Below are 25,956 nucleotides of genomic sequence, written 5' to 3'. Positions count from 1 at the left end.
CTACTGCAGGAGGGTTCTCGTTATCGGGCACGGAGCTTTATGTCCAGTTGTAGAGGATATATCCTTCGTACACTCGTAGATTCTCGATCGTGGCCATTCGCCTTGTGTACAACTGAGAACTGTCAAGTTCTAATCGAGACGGACGCATTCCTCATCGTGAAAGGCCTGCGTTTCATCAGTTGCTGATCGCGATCGCGCACGGTGTTGTACGGTCAGTAGGTAGTCAAATATATAACACACGTAAGGGCACTGTTTACGCTCCCTCCTTTCTAAAAAGAATATAAACCACCAAAAGCATGAGTTAGAAAAGGACAAGTGGTTAGCAAACTCTAACATTTATTGGGTTGAGTGGATAAACGAAAACACGGTCCCTTTACCCTATATTACAGTATGTATACCCGATGGTTTTATGAAGAAACTTGTTTACACGGGGTTTTGTCGAGACTCGGTCGCTAGCGCTTCCTCTTCCTGTCGTAGGACTCGTAATATAGTGTGACTCAAGCTCGGTACTTCCCCGAAAACAGGCAGCCAGATACATGTACAGTGTAACCCCACGACGCCGTTCAAAGAGGGTTGTAGGGTCGCTAAGAGAGACCACGAAAAATTCGATCACGACGAACCTCGCTTCGTACATGTACTTCCCTACTCAAAAATTATGATTTGTTTTTATGAGTGAAGAAGAACCGTAGTGTGGTAGCACAGCTTCCGAAATGCTGCATTGGGACCATCGAGTAGGGAAATATTACTATGCAATGAGAGAGTTGTGATTTAGTTCAAGGAAGTGGTGTGTTTGGTAGCTAATAAAGTCGTATGACTTACGGGTGACATTTCCTCATGTTCCATCCCAAACATATTTAGTACTGGGGTGGGGGGTGGGGGAGGGGTAGTAGGGGCATTTATGAAGGTGGGCATCCACTGTGATTGTAAAATATGATGTGATGCATGCGTATAATGTATGCTTGTTTACACACACACACACACACACACACACACACACATATATATATACATATATACATACATGTATATATATATGTATATATATATATATATGATGCATGTGTATAATGTATGCTTGTTTATATACATACATATATATATACGATGCTTGTGTATAATGTATGCTTGTTTATATATATATATATAATATATATATATATATATATATATATATATATATATATATATATATATATATATGCGCATGTTTGTGTCCTTTAGGAGCAACAATTTAGTATGAAGTATTCCTAATGATAGATAATCAAGCAGAGAAAATGATGTTTCATATGGTATGGTAAGTTCTGTATTGACCTAGCATTTACAACAAAAAGATAATTTTCAGTTGCACTGAGTGAACGTATTGTTGCAAAAATATCTGAAGAGGGTAGATGAATTCTCGGATAGGAAATATCATTACTAGTTTAGACCAAAAGCTGGAAAGGGGAATTTAGACTATTTGGAAGAGCTTTCAGAAACACAATGTGGGAGGCCAGAGGATTTTGGTAGTGTTAAAATGATATAGAACTTGCCCAGGATGATATTTTGCAGGTTCATGTGGTTTTGTTTTGCAAGCGTATGGAAGGATACAGACACAATGGAGCCAATTCATCTCCTCTCTTCTCTCAATCATCACAAATTCATAAAGTGGAGGAAATTTGATAAAATGTAGACAGCTGCTCTTATCTATATAACAAATTAGGTTAAATTAATGTAGCTGAAGCAGGCACATGACAGTTTCATTTCTGCGAAAACCACACACACACACCATTCTGCACCAAGTGATATTGGTACTTGCTGTAATACGCCTTGAGAAAATTATGAATAGAAAGAGAAATATTGAAAATTAAAGATGCATGCGTGACAAGAGCTATATAAATGACTGCAGCTTCAAGGACATTAAGATGCGGAGTTCAAGAAGGGCTACTCCCAAGCAGTCTTGCCATGATTTAGAATTCAAAATGCATTTATGCATCAAACGGTTTGATTTACACATTCTGTGGTAGCATCAGTGATTCACACAGAGTATTTTTTTTCCCCCACCCTGTACGATATTACTTAAGAATTTCACATGCTCTTCACACTGTGATCTGTAATGGAAAAGCCGTGGATTGTGATACCCTCTGCTTATGCAAAATAACGCTTTCGACACTCTGCACAGTTCAGTGCAGGAAGATTCTCTACATCCCCAAGAAGCTCTCTCTTTCTTTTCTACAGCCGTAATTCTCCGATATGCAAGGAGCTTTGTTCTCTTCTCGTCAGAACACCAGCTAGGGAGTTCATGAATAATTTTTTATAGACTTTTGGCGACAGAGTAAATCATCTTCTCCGTCAGAGTCATGACTTTTCCACCCCATCAATGGCGATATACAAGACAGATAGCACTGGAAGATAGTGTCTTTTGAATATCTGCTTTGTTTTCCTTTTCAGTATGTCGGGTTTAAGGGTCCCTTTGGAATGTAATTTGCTAGGTATTTGGCAAATGGGATGTCAAAATAAAACTGATTGGATTGCAGCCCCCATTAACAATTGTTAGGCATACAGTGAGGCTACACATGCCTGTTCAAAAAGTGGTATTTCTCCAAACAGTTTTAACAGAAAATCCTGACAAGAACGATTATTTTGTTGTGGCTTTGAAGCTAGACAGGTTGGACAGACATGTGGTGTAAATTGTGGTAGTGGCAATTATAACAAAAGATGGCCCAAGATTGTGGTGGTTGGGGAGGGGGGGGGGGGGTGGAGGAATTGAAGGAAATTAAATTTAATGCACAACATAGTACCTTGAGTCATACATGTACCAGATAGATTTTGTTAGGCCAAATAAAATAACCAGCACTTAGGATCTGTTAATGTGAAATTCTAGCATTAATGATGTTTGGTTTATTGGTTTATATTGAACGTGTATCAGTGAAAAGATTGTCTGAAGAAAAGTGAATTATAATTAACATGAGCGGCGTGAAAATTCACTTGAGTGAAAGTGAAGTAATAGATGGGAAAGCACATAACTAACTGTTAGTGCAATGACTAATGGTGTAAGCGAGAATTGACTCAGGTGGAGAGATTTCAAGTGTTCTTGTAGAATCAAAATGGGGTGAACTTTGATGGCAATCGCGAAGGCAGAGGGGAGTTATAATTTTGATAACTCCAATCTAAAGTGATAGGGCAGCGAGCATCTTCCGTGTGTAGCTTTCTTGATGAGGGGATGGGTGACAATTCTCAGAGATACCGATGGCCAGTGTTCGTGCACCAGTGGAGCTGGCAGTGTAATGCGACTTCTAGTCCCTGCTGCGTTTTCTGGGGCGATAAACAACCCCTGCCGAGATTATTCAACCATGCTTGGGTGGGCCTCCTTCATTTTGCCTGTAGTCTCCCCGTCATGTGTTGTCTTCTACACGGAGCCACAGGCCTGCTAGGAAGGCGGCCAAGTGTCTTGGGCTGCCTATGAAAAGCAATGAAGAATGGGCCAATCAATGGTGGGGTGCCTCACAATTCAATAGCCCCAGCCAGCCATTCTGTTCACCGCTGGGTTATTTTTTCAGGTCTGTTCAAATTCCCAAGCATTGATGGACCACTATTTTGCAGATGAAAGCATCGATCACAATATGTGCTTGACTTCCACTTCTCATGCACAACTCTTTACAGTTGAAACACAGGCAGAGTGACCTCTTTTGCTCCAGCTACATGTAACCAAGAATCTCTTCAATTTTTGTCTTGTTTCCCAAATTTGATTCATACCAGAACAATGCAACCCCATGGGGCGTGACTTCCTTGTGTTCAAGTGGACTGAACTCAGCATCTGTAGGGTTTCAATTATACCACAATATCTTGAGTGTCTTTTGAAAGACTGGGTGATCATTATATCAAAGGACAGGCTCAGTTATCAGAAAAATAGAATGGTTCAAGCCATGCATAGAGCTGCAGTGCAATGAAACTCCGTCCCTAATAGAATTTCAGGCAGCTTTCCGGCTTTGATTATGTAACAGAGTGCAGACACAAAGACCTGAGGTAGCACCTATAAAACCCACATCCTCCTTACATGTAATTAGACAAAACATTTGCTTTTGGCTTATCCAATACAAACATGTCATACCTAAGTTGTTTGGGTACCCAAAGGTCATCTGTGATTTAACAAACATAACTGTGGTTATGATGGTATAGCAAAATGTTTTGGAGAATGAGACCTTGTGAAGTTTTGACTTTGAATGCAATGAGTAGATGTGATTGTCTCTCACAGTGATAATGTCCTCATGAAAGCTGTGTACCACCATGCAATAGCACTAGTCCAGTGCAAAAATTTCACGTCAGTCAAATGTGAAATGTAAAGCTGCCATGCTCCGTTGATGGATAGATTTCTTGCCACATGCAATTCACTGAACCATATCGTACAGAGGATAAACTCAACGTTTTCACTCCGCAGAAACTTGAAACTTTGCAGTGCTAAGTTTATGCTCTGGAGAACAAGTCAAAATAACAGTCGGACAGTCTAACACAAACACTGAGGAGAGCCCTGCTACATCTAAGCATTTTTGGAATGTTTTTGCCCCGTTTCAGGTTTTTTCTCAAAGGGGGGGGGGGTTTCTAAGTTATATTCTTTCCCTCAATACAGTTGGAAATTGCGGTTAAATAGATAACAAAAGCCAAGTCGCAAAGGTAATTGAAGAGAGATATTTGGCTGGTTGTCAAGTTAAAAAGAAAAAGACAAGAGCCCTCAGTGTTTGAGGGATTTGCGTGTCTGTCAACCCCCGCATATGTATAATGGTTCAGTCCAAATTGCCCAATGGGTTTCAAATTGGTATTTAATGCTACCTTTACACAGATCGAGTTTTAATTAGGACGAACTCAAGCAAAGGTGAGTTAATTGAAATAATTTGCATACAAATACCAGTCAATCTCGATCATTCACATTTGGGCTGTTTTTAATCCTAGAAAATATCATTGTGGTACAGAAAGTGAAGCTATAAATTAAATCAACGGGGACAAATAGGAAATTCTATCGATCGTTTTTTTTTAAAGAGGGCTATCTTTTGATATGCTACAGCCTTCGCGGTTTCCAAGTCATTGTCCATAGTTCATAGTAATTTTATGTCTGTGTAATCTTATAAGGAATGCATAATGTCTTCAAATGTAAATCTTAATTAATACGATGGTAATGGCAAGTGGTAGTAAAATTTTGAGATTGTAATTTGACAAACACGTGTTCACAATGCGGAAGCATTTTGATGCCATTACTTAGAAGAATGAAACAATGTTATAATGAGTTAAGCTCATCTGAAAGAAGTCATTTTATGCAATTATTTCTGGTTTCCACAGAGGTAATGACTCATTAACCAAATTTTTCACTGCAAAATGTTAATTTCCTGTTAAAATTGCTCGTGTATTTCGGCAAATTTTGCACCGACCCCAACACAAAAAGACCCAAGCTAGTTGAGCTGCTTTACCGCGTGTCAATGTATATTTTGTGAATCAACTGAAGGAAGCGAAAGAGCTGCAGATGATTGATGTCATCAGCGTGTCACTGCTCCAAACAGGGATCATCGAAAACATCCCAGAAAGTGAAGTATCTTTTCAGCAAAATGCCTCCATCCAAAGATGAAATGGAGAAGCTGTTTCCTTTAGATAGTAAAACTCAGTAAAAAACAAAGCATTTTGTAGCTTGCCAAGTACTTTCAGAGTTCATTCAGGAGATTGTGCCATTCTCGGTGAAGTAATGAGTCTTTTCAAGCGACCATGAAAGGGGAAGTTCTTTTCTCCGCAGAGCTCTCGCATCAAAAATTGGGTATCTTTTTTACTGACATTTATGTAAAAGCCTGGGAAAATGAACTTTTCACATCCAACTCTGCTTCTCTCAGAGTCTAATAATAATAGTGGTCAGAGTTTTTAGTTAGATTGCCTTTTCAAACAAGTGACAAATCTGACTCCTAACCACGGGAGTGTAAAAATTTGCTGTCTGATAAACCTTCTTATGTACATCCTTGTGAAGACCCTTTACCGTAAATACAAATGTAGGTCCAAGGCACTGTTCTTGATATGTGATAAAATATGATATTTTTTGGATTTATTTTTGAGAAACCTGCTGAAATTACAAAGAATTAGAAAAAAGTATCAGATAATAGATGCGAGGACAAAAGCACCACTGTACACTCAAATGCTGATTAAAAACATTTCTGGAAACAGCAACAATGAGGGAATTTTTGACAGCGCCTCAACCTCAAATGTACAAATAATGATGAACCTCAAAATGTTTTGGCGACCAACATAGTTACTTGGTTGCTAGGTAAGCTGTTGCCATACAGAAAAATGCAGTAAGGTATTTCTCTTTTTACTTTTGGATTTCTTTTCTCATTTTGAGGGCAAGTCATTTTGTATTGAAGGCTGAACAGATTTTCAGTCATCTTAATAGTAAGGTCTGGGAATCTATTATATTGTCAAGGAAGGCCATGGAAGAATAGCAGTCAAGAAGGCATTGAGATGTTTTCTGCCAAAACCGCATGGACTGGAGTATTCAAGGCTGAATTATGAGAAACTGTGAAAGTCTAGATAAACAAGTTTGTTCTCAGGCGTGGCGGTTTGTACATCGGTGAATGTTTTGTCTGAAAGGAGGAAATTTTATTAGATAATTTACACAATTTGAAGAAAGTAATGGCTACTGGAACAAACAAGGCCAGAGAGGGAATCAGTAAGGCAATTCTCAGTGTAGAAAGAGTCTTTTCCTTCTGTGTCTCACACCACAGCCAGTCCTTTCCCCCCTGCTGTTCAGCGTCAGCCTGCCCCCCCCATTATTCAGTGAAAAGGGTCCATATCACATAGTTTGGGCCAAACCATGGTGCTACATGTATACTGTACTGGTGAAAATAGCAGTGTGTGAACAATGTATGTGTGTTTCCCTTCAACGTATATGATGGCAGTAATCAATCCCTTATAGACTTGTTTTATAAATGGCCAATCAGAACTCCAGTTGTAAAGCTAATTACAACCCTCTTGGGCAGCTTGATGTAGATTAATAAGCAACACGACGGCATCATTACTTTTAATAAATTCTCCCTCCAAATATCACATAAATTAGTCGAAGGATTGCCATTGTTCAGAACACTCCTGAGATGAAAATTGTCATGGAGAAAGATTGTGTTGCGACCTGTTGTCACTGCTGACTACAAGCATGGAAGTTGTGCAGCGTTTCAATAATTCAAAACGTGTCATGAGTCCGTAACACATAAATCATCAATGCCATTCCATCAGAATAGAAAAAATTACCAATCACATCAGGGTGCTGAAACACAACTCCCAACAGACTTCTGATCTTGACTGAGATGAGAGATATTTGTTGGAAATTTGCAAATTTTACCACCTGAAGACGTTGAACCAGACCAATTTACGTTCTAGATGAGCTGAGATAAAACTTAATCTGCCTTCAATCCGGTCATTTCAAATTTCCCATTGCCAGTAAAATTTCCACGTTTGTGAAATGAACCACTAGTAAGTGGCAAAAGGTTATCGTTTTGCAGTATCCTAAAACATTGTAAAACACCTCCCTCGGTTGAACAATTTGTAAAGTAAAGATTAGCCAGGTGTAACAAAGTGGTCCAATCCACAGTGGCCACTGCCAAGTTGATCCATAGATAGCACAAAGTGTAACTCAAAGTTGTGGAAAGTTTTGGCAGGACTTTGTATGACGCACCATTACAAATGACTTTTCCTGCCACACGCTCCCTAGTTGAATCAGACGTGTATGGCCGCATTTTCTGCTTCTGTGGCGGGATAAAGAGAAGTATCTGGTGACCCATGCTCTCCGGTCAGCGTGCTCAAGAGTTTCCATGTTACATTGTACTCTTCTAACACAAACATGTTTGTCTATCTTCTTAGCGAGCAATTATTTTCATATTTTTAGTGTTGACTTTGTCGTAATGGGATACCCCTTAACTACCATTGAATAGCCTTGTATGTGTAGGTGTGTTGTGCCCACTCATGAGTTCCACCTACAACATGTTCAGCAAATTATTAACTTTACATTGATCCACGACGGGAACTATTTTCAGCGCTCTGGAGACAACGCCATAATGTGTTTTCCCCTGATCTCTTGGTACATTTTACATGTTATGATAGTACAACGAGGTCAAGCAAGGCCACAAAATAGGCTTGACAGAATAAGGTCTTTATGTATTTCTCTCATTGCACAAAACGACAAGATAAGTTGAAGTGTATTCTGTTCCTTTTCTTGAATCCCAGCGAGAAAACATTGTGAATTTCAGATAATCTTCCTTCATTTGTGTAGCAGGGTACCCATGGTTACCAAGAAAAATAAACTGCTGGATTTGGCCTGAAAAGGTCTTCAGTAAATAGCCCAGGTAAAGACTTGTTTCATGGTGTACAGTTACTTGTTTATGCAGCATCTGTCATCTTGAAACTTACAAAAACATGAGATAAACACAGCATTTTCTATGTGGTGCCTTTCTTAAGTCTACACATAGCCATTACAGGTACCAAACATTCATACATGTATACAACATTTTACTGCTGGTTATATTTCAAGGGAAATTTGTCCAGGAAATACTAAATGTGTGGGAGCTGGCTCAAACATGGGCACACAGTCCATGTAGCCGACAATGAGATGCAAATGATATGCAGTTAAGGTCTCCTCAACTAACTTTCAGCTGGTTGTTCACTTTCTACTATTTTTATAGTATTTTATACAAAGGCACAGACTTATTCTACCTGCAACTTAAAACTGATAGTGATTTTGTAGCTCATTCTTTACCATTTTTCATAGTTTTCGGTAGCCGGTAACAGACACTTCGTGTTCGTGTCGGCTACATGGACGATCTGCCCAAACATGTAAACTAGGTGGGCAGGAAGAGTAGGATGCTAAGCTTTACAGTAGCTGGTACTGACTTGGACTGGCGCTATAACCCTGTAATTACGCTCTCAGCTAGAGTTAATGACTTTAGGGGTTGGGGGGGGGGAAGCATGAGTCATGCAGCCTATGAATACACCTAATGGTGTTTTAAAAATTGACAAATCATTAATGTTGATTTAAGCTTTTCTTTGTAGTCCCTGACAACAATGTTTAACAAAGAGCTTAGACTCTTACATGCATATTTAAGTTCAACATTTTCTGTGGGACTTGGCTTGGGAGGGGTGGATGGGAAGGAGGGGGGGGGGCGTGCAACAAATAATGACATCTTTGCTATGCTCGTTCAAGCTAATTCAACCCAACATAATCCCAAATGATCTCGAACACAGTAGTGACCCACCCCTACAGTTAAGAAAAGTAAGTTTTTCTTGCCAAATTTGTAGTCACAGGGTTCTCAACAAGGGACTTTTCAGGAGTGGGCCATCCTTTTGTTTTTGGAGCAATTTATGCACATGTTAATAACTGTACTAAAGACTCCATTTTCACAACAACAGAATATGCAAATTGTACATTGTTATGTAAATCGGCCGCCCCTTAGTTTTTCCTACCTCCATGGTTTTTCCAAGCTTTGGAGAACACTGAGTCACTTTGAACCTTTTAAGACGGTTGAATTCCAAGAAAGCCATGCATGTATCTGTGACATCTTTTATGTTTCTGTGATACACATCTTTTTTTTTCACGAAAAATACCAGAGTGCAAACCTACAATTTCTGATCATTTATTCAGACAAAAGAAGCGAAAATCATTAACGCAGTGATTACATTGTGTTATGGAAGTATTACCTGGCAAAGATCACGGAAAATACCATGGATGTACGATACATATACATGTTTTCCATAGCCCAAATGTATCAGCAGACCAGGTATATGCAAATGAATGTTATCCTTGGTTCGCTTGGTTTTTTTTCTGGCATTATTTACAAATTACAATCTGGCAGTTGTCTGTTGTGTTATTGTAGCTGTGACAAACCTGAAAGGAAAACTGCTGTGTAACCAGTACTCGTTGTCGTGACTGGGGAAACATGTAATTGTAAAGTACAATTGTCAGTATAGGAAAAAAATGTATTACTATGGTACTATCACAGTTGTCGTCATGACTGGGTAGGCATTTTTCTTTTGTACAAATACTGCAGTGAATGGGTTATGAAACTGGGGGAGCGCGTCGTGACTGAAAAATGATGTTTCCTTCCTTCGGCGACATAGTTAATGATGTTCCAACTTCCTGGACATGTCTTTCCTTGAAGAATTATGTAATATGTACTTTGTTTTAGGGATTTGCAGAAAATAATGGTTTGCAGTGGTTCCTATGAGTGACCTCTGACCCTAGTTCCTCCGGATATGTACTTAGGTGAAATCACTGCAGTATTTCATTCTGACTGAAGGAAATGATTTCTTCCTTCAAGCACGGCACATTTGTCAGAACTTTCAATCTTCCATTTAGGGTGACACCCCCTGTACAGAGAGATTGATGCAGTGGGTCAAAGTTCAAATGAGTGTATTCAAGTGGGTTTTCAATGTAGCGAGGTTTAATTTAATTGGATTTAAATGAATCTAATGTAACCCCTCTATCATCATGTGTACTTATTGTGTACTTATTGTGATATTTGTCAATGTAATTAAAACAATAATGTGCGAGTTTGCTTCAATGTGTCGGTAGTTGGAGGGTTATTTGTAGTCTTTCTGACCTCCCAGAATACTTTCATTTCTCATCCTCAGACTCGTACCAAAGTGATGCAACAATGTGGCGTTCATTTGTTTTATGAGTTGACGAGATCCCACTACTGTACATGCACTGTACTGCAACAACTACAAAACAGGAATATGTACATACATCGGTAAATGTGACATGCAGCAAGATGGCTCGATAACTTCACTGCAGAGAACTGTTCTATGCATGTACTGTTTACAATCTCATTATACTACCGACGTTTTCTACCATTTGCAACACTCCGCAAATTTTTAAACATTGAGTTTTATAAATGAACACTGAAGAAATGGCTGATACAGCTGAACTACATGTAGATAGCTGATCATGTAGATCGACACATATTCGAAGATGTGAACTAAAACCTTTCTGTTTTGGCCGAAAAGGCACATTGTCAGTCAGGAAATCACATTGTATCAGGTGCGCAAACATCAGTGACACTGATTGGGTTCAAGCTTTCATAGTTGGCGAAATGTAAAAATTTGAATCACTATTTACATTGGAATTCACCCAAAATTCTATACTAACTGACAGCATCTTCCATTGCTTATTCAAGCTGACAAACCATGGCTCTCAGAACCCCCCCCCCCGCTGCATCGATTATTCAAATTTCAAGCTGAAGTCATACTGCAGTCTTAAAAGATGGACACATGATTAACAGGGCTGGAGATGTTTGCATACCTGGATGTGACACCTTGTGCCAGCATTGGAAGCCTGGATTGACCTTTTATATAGAGTGATTAAATGTATCGTGTGAATCCGTGTTACAAAGGATGAAACTGAAATGTCACAGTCTTACAAGGAAGAGGAACCAGTAAAAAGTAGCCTTGTTATTTCTTTGCTTCATTTCCAGAGAAAAAATGTAGAATTTCATCACAATGTGACCGTGAGATAATACGCACAAAATCTTACATGTATGTTGTTTTGCTGGTCACATGTACATGTATGCTGGAATACTTTCTTCACAACTTGCACATTTTGATGTAAATTGGCAGTTCCTCAGTTTTTCCAAGCTGAAGAACACTGCAGAGCACACATACAGTGTGTATAAAGTACAGGACGTAGTGAAGTTCTACCCTTCCCCTGCAGGGACTGTCGCACAGGGACTGTGGAAAGGTATGCATTTGATTGCCAACACTATGCGGAGACTTGTCCAAGTTGTTCTGAATGCAGTACATGTATTTGAGGAAAACAACGGCAAATTGCCACTGTGGTCAGTATTGTTTAGAACTTACACCCGTCCACTCCTTTCTCAATGGCCCTTTCTGAACCCTAAAGTACGTTACAAATACTCTGCTGCAGCATCCATTCTGAGTTTAAAAGGTTTGAAATGAGGTAGTCAGACCCAGACCCATTGATCAGGATGTGTACAAGAAGAGACCTTGAGAATAGACATAAGGAAGACATTCTGGCAAGCAGTTGCAGAGTGACATACACATAAGGTTCAAGTGCCATTTCAGGGAAGGAAAGTGCTTGATTCAAAAGTGTTGAGCATTACAACTGAAATAGTATTGATAAAAGCCTCAGCTGAGGCTGTGAGCTGTGTAAATTCATTTAACGTACAACTTGATTATTCATCTGATGATCGCCGAGCGAAACACGCAAAACTTTTAGGTAGAGACCTTTAAATTGTTGTTGTTTCCACAAATATCAATGTGATGTTTTTTGAAATATTCGCATTAATTAAATGAATACTTCACTTCAATAATCAAGCAGTCAATTACATGTCCATTTACTTTTCTTTCAGGAGCATTTATTATTTCTTACTAGTTAAACTGAATTTTGAACGTTTCTCAATTGCACTTCTCAAACCAAAGGTTTAATTATTACAGGCCTGTGATTTATATGGTAAACTAAAATTTCAATGATGACTTTGAACGTTGGTTTAACCATGCTCCAAGACTGCTACATATGAATGTGCACGCTACGCAACACGTATATCACAGATACAGTATCTTACAGTGGTGCCTTTTTAAGTGGTACGCAAGCTGTAACCAGCAGCTATAGGACAAATGTTTCTTGGACCAACATCACTGTCATCAATACTTTCACCATGTGGATAAAATATTTGAACACATCTCCTATTAATAAACCAACTACATGTAGAATATTGAAACAAGCCGTCACAGTACCTCGCGGTTGCTGGTTTGCTTTGAAAATAACCGTCTACATTGCAATTTACAGACAGTGTTGACTATCTCTTTCTGAAAAGACCACACCAGAAGGCGTAATTTCTTTTCTTAGACAAACGTAATATATGTCTTCTGGTGGCTAATTCTTTTGAAAGAAACTTCCACCCAGATACTTATTATGCGTGAACTCCTTCAGTTATTTCCTGTCCCCTATCCTGTCGCCGGGATGAAAAACAGTGTCTGTAACAAAGTGTGGCACAATACTTCAATAGGGTCATTGTGTTCTGGATGTCTTTTACTATTTAGAGTGACAGACCTTTGACTTGATCCTACCCCCTTTACGATCTGCAGCTGATCAGTGGCTGGAGAGAGAAATTCATCTTCATAAATTGCTGGGTACCCTGTATGATAGAGGTGAATGTACAGTCACCGAAGCACATATTTTGTCGATACGAAATGCAAATGTTCACATGGTTTAGTAGTGAACACGCAGTAAAATAGCTTCAATAAAAAGCGTGTTTTATCTAAATTGAAACATCACAGCAAAGAGGAAAATACTTCTTGCCTGATTTATTAAGGCGGATATTACCCTGTATCATCCAAAGTGGTTCGCAATTATCCATGAATTTGGCAACAAGAAACCAGTGTACATTAAGAGCATCTGACAAAATCACATTGAGATCGTATGCAGATGTTACCATCACTTATACTGAAACAAATATAAAAGCTGTTTTACCCATGGTCAGCTTTTTCCATGCTAATATGTCTTATACCGTACAACCAACAGGATTTCTCGTAACATGAGACATGTAGGAGAGTTTTCCAAATTTCTTTGAGTCATTTTATAGATCATAGTGCTAGCTATCAGGCATGGAATCCTATTCGTCCGCTTGCCTCCGTAGTCAGAGGTACGGAGGCAAGCGGACGAATAAGATTCCAGGCTACTCGCTATCAGGCATGAAAGTTTCTTCCTCAGGGAGGAATCCTATTGGTCAGCAGAACACGGTATTGTTGCATCCTGATTTGATCACAGCCAGGTGGTGATTTGAATTTATATGCAAATCACTTCTCACTGACCACACATCCACTCCATGTCTGTTGTTACTGTTACAAAAAAATAGGAAGAATTCTAGTGTTGGATTCATCAGTCATTTTGATATTTTTTAGTTTTGAAAAAGAGAAGACAGAACAGAAGGGAAGTGATATAGGTCAATTGTGAGAATGACCTAAATTTCACCAATGATAATTGATGACAAGTGTTTCCCGTAATTATGACCGTAAATTGCAAACGATACCCAATATACATATGAATATAGCTGCTGTCTACTACATTGCAGATAAAATGTACATGTGTTTTCATTGAATGTTTCAATAGCAAATAGCATGGGATTTTCATGACATCTTCCTGTCTAATAGAATGACATCTTCCTGTCTAGTAGATTACGCTCTCCAAGATACACATGTACTAGAGAAAAGTTACCTTTGGTCATAATGCACATGATCTGTACAAAGTATAGGTCTACACTACCGTATGGAGGGCAGATCGTCCATGTAGCCGACACGAACACGAAGTGTCTGTTACCGGCTACCGAAAACTATGAAAAATGGTAAAGAATGAGCTACAAAATCACTATCAGTTTTAAGTTGCAGGTAGAATAAGTCTGTGCCTTTGTATAAAATACTATAAAAATAGTAGAAAGTGAACAACCAGCTGAAAGTTAGTTGAGGAGACCTTAACTGCATATTATTTGCATCTAATTGTCGGCTACATGGACTGTGTGCCGTATGGAGATGTGTGACATGTTGTTGAGTCTTTTAAGGACTTTGGATTTCTTGAAATATATAAGCTACAGAGAGTTTGCTGTACCAACAGTTCATTCATATATCATCAAAAGAGTTAACAAGAAATACATCTCAAAATACAGTACCCTTTGTAGAATCAGGAATTGCAGAGTATTGGTCGCTTGAATTACATAATCAGTGACACAAGGAGTCGGCCATCTGTGGACTCTCCTCTCAGACTGAACAGAAAGAAGGAGTCAAGGTTTTGGCAAATCCTGCCTCACAGAAACAATGAACAGACTTTGCAAAAGCAGTTTCTTATCACAGCAGGGAATACCTTAATGATATCTCACTTTTAGTCGGTCACATTTTTTCAAGACAAAGGAGACGTGCTATAGAGATGTACTTCACTTGAAACACTAACCCTATACTTTGGAGAATTTTGGTAAACATGGAGATATTACTCGGCTGTACATGAACTTTGCGATAAACCCTAACCCTACATTTTTGTCAAACCTCCACCAGAAGTGTTTTCCTCTCCCCTGTAAAAGCTTTGTGTCTTTGGTCATAAAGTGCTACCAAATTTACCATGCCCCCAATAATAACTGTAGTTTTTTAGCACATTGTACACAATTGTATTCTAAATCTTGCCAAACATTCATAAGGCCCCCACAAAAAGTTTTGTTTTAGATTTGATAGTTGTCTGACAAAAATTGTTGAGTTGCAATTATCTCCTGCATTTGTGTGTTTGTTAGTTAACAAGATCCCACTACTAACTCAGAGATAACAAAAATAGGAATGTTGAAGTGCAAGGTGAACTGATGATGGTAAATTATCAGTTCAGAACTGTATAGTGTGTTCAATTAATAATATGATTCTTCAGATACAGACATTTTCTGCTGGTTGTGTAGTGCAGTACCATTTTAACATTTAAATTTTTGAGTGAATGTGGAGAACAAGGTTGTTTTTTGCCAGATCTAATTAATATGGTGAAGATGAAAAACAAAACCTTTCTCTTGTTATGGCTTTATTTGAATTTATTTTCCATTTTGAATGCAAAATGAACTATTGTGAAATAATTTACAATATTGCATATTTAAATTTGTAATAAAGTTACTTCTATGTGTTGGGGTGTATAAATACTATACTACCGGGGGTATATACGATGGACATTTATAGTACAGTTGCTTGTTGTTCGAACGTTGCTGTATGCATTAGGAAGATTGGAAGTATGGAAACAAAATGGCCACAATACACAGGTATCGTTTAGTTGGTAGACGGATTTCCCTCACTAAAAGGCACAAGAATATGTATTCAATAAACCAGCATCTATGGTTCACACTACACCTGTAAATCTGTACATGCTGTCTGTCTTGTTTGCATCACTGAGATCTGTGCATTTTGGGGTACAATTTCTGAGGGGACCCGTTCTATCAATGCACCCTCACTAACCACAGCTATTGTACACTCACTGGCTCAATCAACATATCCGAATTCAAATGTTCCCACAAGTAGTGCACTGACAGGAGATAGCCAAGCAGCACTACTTTCAAATGTGCATTCACTGTGTAGCAAACCACAAGCAACTGTGATGTGTGGTGGAAAACTTACATGTAACCTCCACCACAGATATAGCCACCAGGGGTCAATTCATGTGTACTTTGGTGAAACAGATATTGCCAATAAGCCGTGAGTACTTTTAGTGGTCTGGTATTCAAATGCATGTGTATCTACAGTGCTGTCAGGATTTGCTGTGAAAGTCATCTCTTATCTTCAGGTATGCATAGATTACATGTGGGATGAAAATTGTGAGAGCACTATGTAATGTATATAAGGCTGTGGAACCCTGCGTGTTGAATTACTGTCAGAAGTAGCTAGTCGGTTTTTCAGTGTGTCAGGTGTAGATTCTGTACAGGGTGGTTCTGAGTGTGGGTCTGTGCGAGTCAGTATCATAAAACAGAAAAACACACCCATTGTTTGCTGCCTCCAACACAAATTTGGAACCAGAGAGAACGCAATGTATGTAATTACAGTGTCGCAGTATATATAATTACATTCTAAGTTAAGCAAGCTAGCTGAATAACTACGTATAAAGACACCATAAATTATCTTGCAAGTTAATGAACTGGCTGGATAGATGCTGCATCTGGAACACCAGATAATTCATAGTTGTCATCACGCAGACAGATGTGTTTTTCCATTCTCTGTGTTTCTTGATCTGTGAAGAGCCTGGAAATGCACGTCTTGAATCCAAAGTGTCATATTGAAGGCAGGATTTCAAGTCTTCGTAATGCTTATCTGATCGCTTTCCAGTCTTGCTCTTATCAATGTGTTTGCCTCATATATAACCGGCGTACAAATCTCTTATACATTGTAACTCTGTCCTTGATGGTACATATACTGAATCATAAAAATACATGTAAAATCTAAGGAAAAATGTTGTTGATGTATTTTCCAACTTATAGATTATTTTACACTCTCTTCAAGAATATTTTTTCTTATGTTTTCTTTGTTCTTTCCATAAATCAGTCAGTTTTGTGCTGCAAATATGACCAAGACACAAGATGCATGTAGTTGAGTACAATTTCTTTTCATCAGAGAAACTGTTTGTGGACTTGCAAGATGCATGCAGGTTAAGGTAGTAACGAAATTTAATTCTTAAACTTTTGCACAAATTTCCTAAAGTAAACTTTCGGTCATGCTCTATCAAAACAAGTTTCCCAATATGTACCGAGTGATATTTGAAATTCAAGATGGCCGCCATCCCTATATTATCTCGACGGGGGAATAAAATTCCAAATTTTCACAACACTAAGCTGGTCAAAACTTTATTTAACTCCATAAGCTTCAAAATAAATGCCCACAAGTGGTCAAAAGAATATTGTGAAAGTTTTAGAGTCCAAATATCATGTATCCCTGAGGCACATAATACCTCACAAGAAATGTTTCATTCACTGTGGTGAAAGTACAGTTGTTATGAACACGTTAAACAGTCACAAGAATGAGTGTGTTGTACTGATTACAAATGTCTTCTCAGTCTGGGAAACCCAGGTACTTACATGTACATACTGTCCACAGTAGTTGACCCAGAAATGCAAATGTATGTAGGAGCCAGGTAATTGTCATGACCGTACTTAAAGAACAAGTGACAGTTACAACTAGGACGGATGCTGCCCTCTGTGCATCGGCTGAGCAGTGTTTGCTGTTTGCTCCATGAGCTGCTGAAACAAACAGATTTATAAATAAACAAGTCAAATGCCTTCACATGAGGAGTTGTGTGCAAAGCCTGTATCAGCATGGTACGGACTTCGCATCGGAGTTTGTCCGGTCATTAACCCTGGCTGTCAAATCAACACAGGTATCAAAGCTACACATACTGCTGCGATTCTTTTCTTTACAGATGTCTGCAAACCCCATTTTTACATGTACATAAGAAACTACATTTTACATTCTTTGTGTGAAACTCTAGTGTTTAGTTACCTTCTGAATAAACACCAAATACCATTTGCACTGACACACATCCCTAATCTTTCAAAGATTCTCCCGTGATTTATATGAAAGGTTGAGCATTTAATTTTCAGTTCTTGCTTGACAGCCAATTGATTTACTTGTTTACAATTTCCATGTACAAAAAGAGAGAAAAACTATGTAAATAGGTAATGTAAATATAGGAGTAAGCCGTGATCCCCAGGATTTACAACGAGATGCTTGGGTAGAGCAGGCAAATTTGAATAAGCTCCGGTGAAGGATGGGCCTCGTGGAAGGCCTATTCATGTATGCAGGAGACGGTGTACCGTAAAACGGTGCGAATTAGCAGCATGCTGTTCAAATTGAAATAAAGGCTTCAACATAAATTTCACCAGGAGTTCCTCAACAGTAAAAAAATCTATCTTGTCAATTGAAAGCGCTGCTCAAATTAGCAGTGTCAGAAATTTATGAGCCGTGGACGGGGTAGATTAGGTAGCAGTCTTAAAATAAAGGTAGTCAGTTGAAAAGTCGTTGTACGGTAGTCACCTGATCACAACTAGACAGTCTCTGCAATTAAGATCAGTCATCAACTATAAGATAAATTTCTTATCTAATTGATAGTAGAAATGCATCTGTGATTGCATTCAAAGGCTGAGTTGCTGCTGGCGAAGTCGAGGGAAATTTCTCCACAAATTAGAACTGGGAACTTGTCAGTGAAATATGCGGCCATTATTAGCACGCAGATTCCTGGCACCACTCGTGATTGGGTAAGGATGGAAAATAATAGAATTTCTAGCGTACCTTGTAGGTTAAAATAAATTATCAAGATATATGGTCTCATACTCCAATAGCAGGCTTTGTGTCTTTCACCAGGAGTCAAATTTTATGAAAATTTTAAAAGGTATGCCAACAACTGATAGATAAGCCATCATTCATTCTCTGTGTCTGTTTTTTTTTCATTTTTTTGTTCACAAGATTGATTTTCTGAAGACCTTCATGAAACGACGTGATTATAGCAGTGTGGTAGATATTCTATTCTCTTGAACCTTGCAGGCTGATTGGTGTAGATAAAATAGGCATACTTGTTTTGCTCGAGGAAACGGCAAAAACACAGGAATTCTGCATTCACCTGGGCAATTTTTTATCATATATTGACTCATTCTGAATGCTTAGGTCATTATGTGTTTGAAATATCAAAAAAAACCATCTTAAATATGGTAATATCATCATATATCCATGAAAATCTAAAATATGAAACAAAAGATATTAGCAATACCAAAAAAGTGGAGAAGCTATTTCAACAGAATATCGACTTTTGTGTATTAATATGATGAGTTCTGCTGACAAATACAAAAATTTTTGGTCATGTTTGCTCTACATCCTCCAGATGCAACCATCTAACAACAATATTTTTTGTAAAGATTGAGGACTATATACTGTACTGATCTCAGAATCACAGAAACACTGTCCCAATACGTGTACAGTGTATGTATGATTATGCTTTAATAGTTGTCAGGAGAACTCTAATATGAATGGGGAGTCAAGTAGCATTTCAATTGCAGGTTTACACTGCCGTTTACAAAAATACTTGTTTAGTCCATTGTATGTTTTAGAAAGAAAATCAATAATAAATTTACCCGAATCAATATACAACGAGTGACTTTTATTTATGTCCATTTACTCCTCGCACGATTCGAAACACACTTTGGTTCCTCCCTTCATAAGGAAGGTGGAAACCTTGGTTCAAATTTCCAATGTGGAATTCAGTGACCTTCCAGTTTAAGGTTGTGATAACTGTCTTTTAGATACAGCAGAGGGGTCATTCAGATGTAATGCGAACCGCTGAATGGTGTCAGAATTGTATGGTGTTCATCCTTTGACCAGAATTAGGTCAGCAAATGTAAACAAGACAAAGCGGAAGGGGCAGTGTAAAGGAGAGTCGCCAATCACAACCATGGCATGGCTTTATTGCAACCTGCCGCCATTTCTCAGGAGATCAATATCGAGCACATTAGTGGTTTCATGAAGTATTCACAGATTTTATATACTTTTCAAATAAGATAATTTGGCAGTTGTCCATAAATACAAGTATTTACAGATTTTATATGTTGTCAAATGAAACGTTTGGCAATCGTCCATAAACACAAGTCCCTACTAATGCTGTAGCTGTTTCAATTGAAACTTGCAGTGAGAGGGACCAATAACAACACACAGGGATTTTGAGAAATTTGAAAATAGTATTTCCGGACACACTGCTACAAAGGGTTTCCTATCATTGCTGTGTCACTGCTCTTCTGCTTTTCCTCAGTTTCTCCACCAGCAGAGCATGACTGCAGGAGAAGCCAGAGATCTGTGAACCATAACAGAGAAAAAGTCAAGATGTGCTAGGATAAATTAGGTGCCGGGCCTTTAATGGGTCGCATGCAAGATCTCATGATTTTAATGAAATGCTAAGGGCTCCCCACGGCTTTAGACTGGTATCATCTTTCCCTGTAAGTGGCTGGCAACACAGGTGGTACTTGTGGAAGGCCAAAGAGAAGAAAATATTTTGCTTATTTGTGTGCCGATCCTGAGGTATTTCTTAGTGTCGTGTTTCCAGCGAGTGGTACTTTTAAGATCAAATCCGCCAAGTCAATTAGGATTAAAGCTTTTGTACTTTTCTACTTCAGACAAGCCTGTCGCCATGTAATGTTTATCTCTCTATTTCTCTGATTTGGTGGTGTTGTGGTTCAGAAAGGTAAAAAGACAAAACACGGAAGACTGAGACATTTGTGGATAAGTTGTTGCTGTACACGACCACTGGTGTCGCAGATTTCAACAGACAACAAGATGTTTGTGCGGGTTGGCATGTGAAGAACTGGTGTATTGCTGTCAGTTGACTCGGCAAGGAGTTTCTGCAGTAGCTGTGTGCCCATGAATACAAGTTTCAGATGTATATGACGAATGTGCTGACTAGCTATGACTGAAGCCACTGACCCATTACCAAACTTTGACATTGTTATTACAGTAACTTCTGTACCATTCCTTTCAAACCAACCTCCACAAACAAAACTGGGGTCTGTTGTACTTGTTTTGACTTAATATAATAATAAAAGAAAACACGTTTTTGCCTCTCTGTTACAAAACAAATTATTTATCTCACAGGAAAGATACTTCCCAAAGTCTTTGTCTAGTTACAATCAGAAAGAATCTTACTTTTCATAAGGTTTGGATGTACAGTACGGGAAAGTTCAAGTACAGTGGTAATGCAGGACCTATAGATGCTCTTTATAAATTTTCTCAAAGATTTTTCACATGATCCTGCGCATTTTACTTGTAGAGGATAGTTGTTTGTGAAAGGGGAGGGGCTATCATCTGGCCCACATGGCTTGGCTCATGATGGTCACCTTTGTAAAGCTTCCATAACACTACTTGGCCAGCAAAGATTAAAGATATCTTTGCCACTCCAGACATGCAGAACGCAAGAACATGAATCTCTGCACATCAGTTTTTTTGACACTGAGTTTTGGTAAAGTTTGAAGGTCTTCCGATCAGAGCCATTCTGTCAGTGATGGAGAATTGCAAATCACTCAGTCAGATAGCATAAATGTTGCACCCAATTTTCATGTTGTCAGATCAGTGACCTTTTCTGAACCCTTAATCTATGATCTATCCATTGTTTGGTTACCGAACGACAGATAGAGCCTAGACTTCTGAATTCTCTTCGAGCTTTCCCATGTGAAATGGAAAATCCTCTTTGCGATATTTGTGTGATAAAATATTTTATTTAAGACCTTTTCAGCGAAGAAATAGAGAAAGGCAGTTTCCCCAAATTGTATGTTAATAAAATGGTATTTTCGTTTCAAAAGTAGGGTATGGTATATTATTCTGTCATACGGAATTGAGTCCATGTTTTGTGTGCTCTTATCTCAATTTTAACTTATCTGCAATGTTTTTCAGAATATTACAATGCCAATGAAACCTGAAATCCCTTATCACCGGAATTGAAAAGCATTTGACAATATTTATTATGGTGTTTCTAGATTTATGTCAAGATTGTCATCGCTGATCCTCTGTGACTGAAATGTATAAATGTATATAATGCAGGTTTTATGGGAAAGCAGCTTTATTGAATTGCGAGAGAGTTGAAGAAAAATACTGAAAAAAGCAGAACTTTTCCATTTCTCGTGTAACGTTTCCATGTAGCTTCTCCTAAAGTTGAACGGTTTGGAGATAACAGCATCAAATATTGCGATACAGGAAAGCTGAATCGAAATCATGAATCTGGAGTTTATTCTTCATCTTTTAGTTTCCCGGTAAGAGACTGCACGTCCCTTGATGACAGCCCGTGCTGATTAGATTGTAACCTGGAGTCAAAATCCAAAACTTACCCCATGTGTGCGTTCTCTGTTTGACTTGATTTATGACAAGGTAGGCTTCAGCATTCTGATTGGATGAGATGTTTCCATGGATACCGGGGAGCTCCTGCCTGGAAAAAAGTCACGGTGTGTTCAGTGATGCATAGAACCAATACCATTTTATAATATAAAGTCTGAATTGATGTGGCTCAGTCTGTCTGTCTGTGTCTGTTTGTCTGTCTGTCTGACACTGTATCACTCACCCCATGTTTAGCTCAGTAATTCTTTCTCCTCCAAGCTGCCCTGATTACCATGGCACACCTGCTGTCGGTTGTCGGGCACATTTCAAAAGTCATTGCCGCCCCTTGGGACAAACACAAAGCACAGATTGTTCTTCCTCTATCGCTATTCCTGATCTTTTTTCACATTTTATATGTTGGGTCAGCAAAACAATATTTACCCATCCCCGGTGCTGTTGCATGACGAATGCTATTTAGTAGACAACTGAGGAATATTTATGGTGATGGTGAAAAGACATGCAATGCAACCGTTAAAGATAAAATATTGGAAGCCATGTTGAACCAGAGAGATTTGATTTTGATCATCCCTGTTAGTGAATGTGCAACATTTTTTAGAGAATTTTTCCGTCAGATTTTCCTGTGAAATTTCATATCCTGACCAAGATATCATAGCACCCGACGACATTGTTTTTGTAGGCTGTAAAAGTGTAAAATTTTGTTATTTTACTGTTTGCTGTGAAATAGGTAATATATTGCACCACCACAGTGAATTTTGTGCCAGAGATGGTATATCTAGATACACATAGTTACAGTTAACAAAATGTACGTCACTTAAAGAAGTTTTTCCACAGTAAATTTTGCGACGATAAAATTTTTGGGAGATATATCTTATTGCCCCATCGTACCTGGACTTCTCATAAGTTTGATCCAAACTTCACTATCAACATAGTGTTCAACATGGTACAATACGGAGTAGGTTCAGACTATTTCCCTTTGAATGAAGGTGGACATCTGAAATGGAAAATACGTATTTCAAATCAATATTGCAGCAAATCTTAGTGTTCCCTTCAGTGTGGAATATTATAAGATGACCAATTTACATAATAATACACAATTTGCATATTCTTTTGTAATGAAGATGTGTTCTTTTCTGTGGAATATATTGCTCCAAAAACAAAAAGATGGCCCGCCAGTACAGATCCCCTCATTGAGAAGCCAGATACTGACTGCATATAGTTAGTGCCATCGACTTCATGTTGTTTCTTAACCAATAAAATTGCTTCTCAGGCAAGAAATATACAAACTTTGATATTATCAGCCCATGAAGTAACAACGTATTTAGGTTTTTAGAGCGTCGCTGGTTTTTGTCTGCAACGGAGGCACAGGTGCGAGTCTAGCCTTTTAAGAAATCCACCCACACATGGGCATTGAGAGCGCACCGCTGGCCCTGGGCTATGTCAGAGAATACACACTGGACAAATTGTGACATTACTTTTGCATGAGGGGGGAATACCTTCCCAGGCATATGTTCAGATCTCAAAGCGATCGCACTCCATTCTTACTTCACATAAATAATGAGGTGAACTTTGACTTGCATTGGAAGGCATAAAACGTGAGATATATGATTATCAGATGACTTGCTCAGCAAAGAAGTTTTTCCTTTCCTGCCAGAATCCATCACTTATCTCCAGATTGCTGCCACTGTGAGCATACAGTGTACGTGTATACACTAAATATAGAGAGGATTCTTTGTTCTGAACTGTATGTATCTGTATTCAACGCTAAAATAGGAAAAAGAGAAATTGTCATTTTTGGAACACAATTTTTGGAAGAATTTTCGAAGGTTGCAACCAATGATGACAGAATAGTTTTTGTGTTTATCCCAGTGAGCAAGTATATTTGCACAGGTTCTCAGACAGATTAGGTAGCAAATGCACAGATTATGTAGCAAATGCTTTTATATAATAAAGTGATAAGTCAGTCAGTCATTTATGTTGTTTTGTGTCAGTAACCAAATTAAGTACCGGTAGTTAACATGCATGAGAAATACATAATGAAGTAAGCATGGGTAGGTAACGAAGCTTAGCAGTGCATACACCCAAGAAAATACAGTATTGGATAATTGGTAGACTGAAAGGATGTTTTGCTGTGAAATGGAGTTAGGGTCTGGCAGACAGAGAGAAGTAGTCGAAGTGCCATGGTTGGCATAAGGCCCAAGATATTTGGCATTACTCACGGAGAAATAGTCGCTCTTATGTATGTAGTGCAAGATCCCAGGTACATGAATTTTCTCCACTCCTATCCTGATAATGTCCATATGTAGCTAAATGCCATGGATTTCTTAGGGTCTATGATTGACATTTAACAACACACTTGGACTGCTAATGATGGCATGATTTTTCATTGATTTACTTTCAAAACGAAATTAGTTCTTATAGTTGTACATGTATTTACTTGAGGATGTATATTTTGTAAATTATTGAATGGAACCACATGCATACATGTAAGTTTTCACAAGATTATTAGTTAATATTGCTGGCTCTGTGCAATAGCACCAGAGACAAAGTAGATGGTGCACACACAGATTGGAATCTTCACAGAACCAGCACAACACAGTGTCATCCATATTGGATTGAATGTCGTCCAGTTTGGTGTCATATTCTCCGTTTTCTTCATAATCTATCAAGGTTTTTGCAAATGGCAGGAAATTGAAGATAAACTGGAAATTGTTTGATTTCAGGTCTGTTTTTATCACAAATACGTAATTATTGTTGTAGTGGTATATACACATATGGTTAAAGTCAACATTAGTGTATTGGTGTGATTAAAATAATATCTGCAAAGGTTTGTGAGGTGCACAGTTTTTAGACTTAGGTGCAGTTTCATGGACCTTTGAATGGGACAGAAGCTGTAACTTTTGATATTTTACGCACTATTTTTGTTTTTTAATGTCATCTTCAATTTCTTGTTGTACTCCCCGAAGCATGTTTGAAATACACAGTATTCAACTTGTCAACTCCACCTGTACATTCGTAGACTGCGTTGTTATTGTTGACGAGTGAATTCTGGTCCGGACTCGAATTCAAATGTAAACAGTAACATTGCATTTTACATGCCTAGATGCTGTGTTTAAAGTGAAAATAGCAGGTGTATCACAATGCTTTAGGGAGTAGACAATAACTTGCAGTTAATGAAACAAAAATAGTAAAAAAAATCATCAAAAGTTACAGCTACTGGCCCTTTACTGTACACTTTGTACACTGAATGCTAATGTGTTAGACTTGGAGCATTTAGACACTGATGATGTAGATACTTCATTGAAAAGCGCTAGTTTTAATGCTTTGTAAATAGCCATATGGCTGCTTGTATTGTTACCTCCGGGGTGTTTTATGATCTGGTAAAAATTTGATCTCTAGTTTATCGGTACATTATTATTAACCAATGAATGAGCATTGCAAGCAGGAAATTTTCTGTGCCGGGGACCTGTGCAACCTATCTCAACAGTGTGCCACAAGCCCTGTAATAGACCATACATCAGATCATGTTGACATCGTTGTACCCAAACCCGTATGAGATGTTGGTATGAGTTTTTGTAAGCATGTGGATTT

At 38.4% G+C, this 25,956-nt stretch overlaps 1 protein-coding gene across 2 annotated transcripts in view; it reads left to right on the top strand.

The window, feature by feature from the left end:
- The window catches only part of LOC139133036 (heparan sulfate glucosamine 3-O-sulfotransferase 1-like), a 122,212-nt gene that overhangs the window by 350 nt on the left and 95,906 nt on the right, over positions 1–25,956 (top strand). The gene's annotated exons all lie outside the window — the stretch shown is intronic.

This window comes from Ptychodera flava, chromosome 5, assembly GCF_041260155.1.
Source record: "Ptychodera flava strain L36383 chromosome 5, AS_Pfla_20210202, whole genome shotgun sequence".
Classification (NCBI taxonomy): Eukaryota; Metazoa; Hemichordata; class Enteropneusta; family Ptychoderidae; genus Ptychodera; species Ptychodera flava.
Note: the sequence above shows the minus strand (reverse complement) of the source record. Positions and strands in the feature narration are given on the sequence as shown.